The sequence below is a fragment of the Sinocyclocheilus anshuiensis genome, unplaced genomic scaffold (genome assembly GCF_001515605.1).
Source record: "Sinocyclocheilus anshuiensis isolate Anshui unplaced genomic scaffold, SAMN03320099.WGS_v1.1 scaffold633, whole genome shotgun sequence".
In the NCBI taxonomy this organism is placed as follows: domain Eukaryota; kingdom Metazoa; phylum Chordata; class Actinopteri; order Cypriniformes; family Cyprinidae; genus Sinocyclocheilus; species Sinocyclocheilus anshuiensis.
The window spans coordinates 172,499-178,922 of NW_015539860.1; positions in this window are offsets into that span (position 1 = coordinate 172,499).

Consider the following 6,424-nt stretch of genomic DNA (forward strand, 5'->3'; position numbering starts at 1 on the left):
GAACGGGTACCGCTCTGGAGGCCCACTGTCCCGTGTCTGTCCTGAGGGACCTCCAGAGTGCCCACCCCCCCTCCCCATTGGATGTTATATGGCGTGAGGACACGCCTTCCGGAGGCGAGCGTTATGTCAGACTCTGTTCCGTGTTTTGTGGTTGTTTTGCTCCTCATGTGCCTTCCTTTCCCATGTTTAATTTGTCCCAGGTGTTTCCCTTGATTGTTTCATTTGCTCCCAGGTGTGTCTTGTCATCCCCTCCTCCTGTGTGTATAAAAAGTGTTCCCAGTCCCAAGTTCTCTGTCCGCTGTTAAACGTCTTCCTGAGTTCGTCTCCCTTGGTTCCTGAAAATAAAGTCTTGGTAAAAGTATTCTCCAGCGTCTCCTCGTTCCTCGTGTATGTGCATCGTGACAAACTACATGTTACTAATGAAGAAAAACAGAGTGGATGTGTGCAAAACATATGACAACATTTATAGGATGCATTGAGGAGGAGTCCAAACGGCACTCAAGGGCCAAGTGATGCTGACATAGTGACGAGCACAGATTCAGTGTAATAAACAATTCTTTATGACTGTATATAGTTCTCAAGTTGGAAAAAATATTTAGTTAAAATGCTGATAAAGACAACAAAAGATGAGACATAAACGCATGCCAGTATAACTAAAATGTTAAAGTGTTAAAAAAATAAATACAACACATTTATTTTGTGACACTTGAAAAATAATTTGGTGCCTAATTTAGTTTCTAATGGCTCCTTAATTGATTTTTTGTCTGGAGCCCTGCATCGAATCTACCATGTTAATGCTGTAAACCTGTAATTTTGCAGACACAAATACAAAAACTTATACAATATCCTAATAAATTTGATCAGTTTCATCTGTAGTCTGCCTCTGAAAATATTCAAAACGGATATAGAACGTTCTTAGAATATTTCCTCACTATATACTGTATATGTGTATAATTATGAATTGAGGCAGCTAGGTGTGAGAAAGAAAGGGAGATCCCAGCTGTTTAGTGACAAGATAATGGCTGCTCTTGCCCTCTGCCTTGCTCCTAAGACCCCTACTGAGACACATTACACCTGCATAAAGTTCACCGCCTCGCCACGGGCAGCGGTGAGACTGACATGTCACCTAATTCAGACAACCAGACCGCAGTGAACAGCTATTAAAGGTGACAGGTGACCCAGGACAGTGATAAGGCTATATAGCACAGCCAGAGGTTGAAATACATCCATGAACTGGCATAAATTCCTGAATAACCTCTAAATGAATAATTATACATAATTTATAACCTGCATAAATTAATTTAAAATTACACAGAATGTTTCTCTTGTTTTGCAAGAATACACAAGTTTTAGTGTTAGAATACAAGAGTGAAAACTATCACAATCACCACGTGTATTAACATCTACAGTGAAGATTTTTACTGTTTTCTCATTTTAAAAAAAATCTATTTCAAAGCTGTAATTTTTAAAAGTGTTCTGAAAAAAAAAAAACATTTACAACACGCACATATATATATATATATATATATATATATATACTTTCCTTACCTTTTTGTTTGATGTCTGCTGGTCCTCTCTTCTTCTCTTACTGAGGCCCTTTTGAGAGCAGCCCAACTCAAGTGTTAAGGAAAACTCTGTGTTCTGTTACATCCTTTTAGACGAGTTAACCGGTACAGGAAGTTCGAGTGCGAGTGAGACCTTGACATTTTCTCCAAGGTGTGAATGTGAGAAAGTGTGCAAAATGAAAGAGAAAGAGGAAGAGAGAAACTGCCTGTTCTCATTGGTGTGTATCTTTGCTGAAAGATGCAGAATAAACCTGCTTTTTGTAACACACACAGCAAAGACAAAGTATGTGCGTCTGAATCTTCTTCCCCTCCTACAGCTCCCACAGCAGTCACTACTTGCTGAGTGACCATATGGCAGAGTAAAGATGGACAGAGATTAGTCAAAATGAGCAATGAAGAAATGAACCAGAAGACCTTAGACAAAGCATATGCTGCAGGTATTTCTATGGACAGAAGTATTGTGGTTTGTTTGGGTGATATGCTTAAATATGGAGTACTATAATAAACACCTATAGTGTAATGAGGCTAGTGTGAGTCAAATGTATGTCTATATTTAGAAACAATTGACCTGTCCCTGCTGAGCTATGCTTCCTTTGTCAGGAATGAAGAACTATTTATATCTTCATGTTTGCAGGTCGGACGATACTAAATTTGTGTATGCTTGAATTACATGCTAAACCAACAGACTTTTAGCTCCCTTTAAGTGGATTGTAGTATTTTATATGATAGGCATTTAATTAACAGATTAGCAAGTAATTGAAACATCTCATACAGGACTGCAAATATGTTCTAAGATAGGTGACTGGTTTTCCTTTGCTCTTGAAGGAACTGCACAAGGGAGGCAATCTTATCCTTCTCAGGACTTCTTGTAAATCACAGCTTTTCTCTTGATCTACATAGTTTCCAGCTTTCAGATTTCTACATAGTTTCACAGTCTTTGCTATGTTGTTTGCCAACAGTATATAAGTATCTATCTATCTATCTATCTATAAACGGTGATAAGAAGAAATATTACTTGAGCACCAAATCAGCCTATTAGAATGATTTCTACAGAATTGTGACACTGAAGAATGGTGTATTGGCTGCTGAAAATTCAGCTCTGATATTACAGGAATGAATTAAATTTAATAAAAATAAATACATCAATTTTAAAAGATATTACAAAAAAAATTTGTAAACAAAAACATTTCACAATATTGCTTTTTTTTTATTTAATTTTTTTATGCAGCCTTCGTAAGCATAAGAGACTTTCAGTCACATTAAAAAACATACCAAACCCAAACTTCTGACCCGGTAGTGTATATATTCTAGGATTGATTCTAAATTCTGATGCTATTGAATTACCATTGAGTAATTACCAATCCATTAAGTATACTGTACACATTGTTTAGTTTTGTTTGTTTTTTAAACTAGGGATATAGGATCATTATTATTTTTTTAAATCGCTAAAATTACAGGACTATTTTCCTGCTTTTAACCTAGATCCAATTTCAGAATGGCAGCAAGGCTACATACAACTAGGCTACAGAAGTATTATACAAATAACAATAGACATTAATGAACAAACATTTTGTTCTGGTGTGTTAATAAGTGTGTTAGTTCACTCACCATCTTTGAATCTGTTCTCTACTCCTTGTCCGGGAAGATAACAGCTCATGGTTGTTAGAATATTCATGGTCTCATTAACTCATGGTCTAAAGCAGGGGTGTCCAAACTCGGTCCTGGAGGGCCACTGTCCTGCAGAGTTTAGCTCCAACCCCCATTAAACACACCTGCACCAGCTAATCAAGGTCTTACTAGGCATACTAGAAACTGGCAGGCAGGTGTGTTGAGGCAAGTTGGAGCTAAACTCTGCAGGACAGTGGCCCTCCAGGACCGAGTTTGGACAACCCTGGTCTAAAGCATATTCCAAAAAATAATATTGAAATTATAATAGAGAGTGATATTTCACCTCTCATTAGATTTTTTTTGCATATAAATCTATATGAACAGTGTTACAAAAATGTTTCAATCATCAGTCTATTGTTAAAGAAACTTACCAAAGTTGAAGTTGAAACCAAAAACCACTGCTTTCTTTATAATGAGATATAAAGCCAGGTTTAGCACAATGTTTGTTAGAAAAGATAAAATGGGAAAAACTGTCAGAATTCTGTCCAAAACTTGGATACAAATTGGGGACCCCTGTCAGCGACCACGTCCACCGGGAGGCCATGAATGCGGAAGACGTGTTCTAAGACAATGGCCGCTGTCTCCCTCGCTGAAGGTAATTTGGGGAGGGGAATGAAATGAACCGCCTTCGAGAACCTGTCTACCACCGTGAAGACCACGGTGTTGCCATCAGACGGGGGTAGGCCTTGGCCATAGTCCATGGCAATGTGGGACCAGGGCCTCGAAGGGATAGGCAGCGGTCGGAGAAGCCCTACTGGGGGACGATTAGAGCCCTTACTCACCGCGCACACCGGACAGGCCAATACGAACTCGCGAGCGTCCCGTGCTACCGACGGCCACCAAAACCGTTGCTTAATCAGCTCAATAGTGCGAGCAGCTCCCGGGTGGCAAGCTAATCCAGAAGAATGGCCCCACTGAAGGATGCTGGCTCGAACCGACCTGGGCACAAACAACAGACCCTCTGGGCATCCGGCGGGGATGGTGACGCCGTCTAGCGCCTCGCGGACTCTGGATTCCACCTCCCAGGTGACCGCCGCAACCACTCGGCTGGGTGGCATGATGGGCGCCGGAGAGGTGGACTCAGAGTCAGCTTCAAAAAGCCGCGAGAGCGCGTCAGGTTTACCGTTCTTACTCCCTGGGCAATAGGAGATGCTAAAGTTAAAACGCCCGAAGAATAGAGCCCAGGAATATATAGGAAGTGGGATTGAGTACCAGGTGCGGGCTAATAGAGCGCGCCGCCCCGCGAGTGAGCGCTGATTGCTCCACCATGTGTGTCTGAAACTGACAGGACCAAAACAACCACCACGTGCAAATGACAACGACAGCGCACAGGTGAGAGGCAGAAAGGAGTCGGAGAAGGTACCGGTACTGACAGAATCCCCCCCCTCAGGGATGCCTCCTGGCATCTCCGGAAGACTCACCATGACCCCGATGGAATTGGTCTATGAGAGTGCGGTCCAGTATGTCACGAGCCGGAATCCAACATCTCTCCTCCGGACCATAACCGAGGAGCCGTCGTACCGTGTAGGCAGGCGACCCCTCGATGAGTCTAGGAGGCGGAGGGGCCGAGGTCTGGGGTTGGATAGGAGATGCTAAAGTTAAAACGCCTGAAGAATAGAGCCCAGCGGGCCTGTCGAGAATTTAGTCTTTTGGCGGAACGGATGTACTCAAGGTTCTTATGGTCGGTCCAAACCAAAAAAGGAACCCCCGCACCCTCCAGCCAGTGACGCCACTCCTCCAACGCCAACTTAACGGCCAGTAACTCCTTATTCCCGATATCGTAGTTCCGTTCCGAGGGGGTAAGACGATGAGAGAAAAAGGCGCAAGGGTGTATTTTGTCGTCAGCGGGTGATCTCTGGGACAAAATAGCCCCCACTCCCACCTCTGATGCATCCACCTCCACTACGAATTGGCGAGACGGGTCCGGATTCCTAAGGATAGGGGCTGACACAAAGCGGCCCTTTAATTTCTCAAAGGCCTCCTGAGCCTCCACTACGAATTGGTGAGACGGGTCCGGATTCCTAAGGATAGGGACTGACACAAAGCGGCCCTTTAATTTCTCAAAGGCCTCCTGAGCCGGTTCAGACCAATTGAAACGCCTTAGCGTGGAGGTGAAAGGAGTCGGAGAAGGTACCGGTACTGACAATTCAGAAGGTGCACAGTGTCATTCACACAAACACAAAACACCATCGTGGTAACAGACGACACTTAAATAATGCAATTAACATTCATTAAACAACAGATGTAACATAAAACCCTAATGTACATGCCTGATAACAAAAACTATTAAGAAACATGATTATTTAAAATACTTTCAATTGTGGAGTGTCATGCAGGGAATTCTGGGAATATCAGTTTACAGTTTTTGACTGTAAATTATACGTTGATTTGTTCTTTTTTTTTTTACTTCTAAAAACTGTCTGGTCTTTTACAGTTTACAGTTTTTCCCTGTATGGGAATAACTTACTGTTAACTTATTGATAGTTTTTTTTCTGTAGCATTTTTTTTTTTTTTACAATATTTTACAGTTAAATTAAACTAATTTTTACAGTGTACAAACTGGCACAAGTGAGATACACAATTTTTACACACCCCTCCCTCCCCACCCAAAAATAACAATAAAAAAAAAAATAATTATTAAATTATCCTACCTGTCAGTTTAACATATGCTGTCTGCTTGATGTCATTACTAAACTGCCAAAGTTCCTCTCTCATATCTGTTAATGGGAGAGAGGAACAAAGAGCAAAGGTAACTTGTTGTACAAAACACTTTTATTTAACACTGTTTTATAAATATCCAGGGTTCCTATATCTGCTGGATCTGTATTTTTCTTTCTTTTGGGTTTCTTTCTGATGGGTTTAAACACCGCCAGATGTCTACCATGTTGAAATTTCTCAAATAATTATGTTTTGAAACATTACAACAATTAATCTCCCTTTGATTTAGTTTGACTGATATACTTGAGCTGCCTATCCAGGATTAAGTGCCTTTGCTGCTTGTTTTATGAGTCTCCTGTAGAAATATAATTTCAGTATGCAATTTATGAATATGAGTATACACCTTATGTCTTTTCACTGAATGAGTCATGCTGCACACACGTGCCTGTGTATTTGACCTATTCTATTCATATCGAAGTATTTATATAAAACATAATCTTTTTCCTGACATTTGACGAGTGTTTAATTTTACC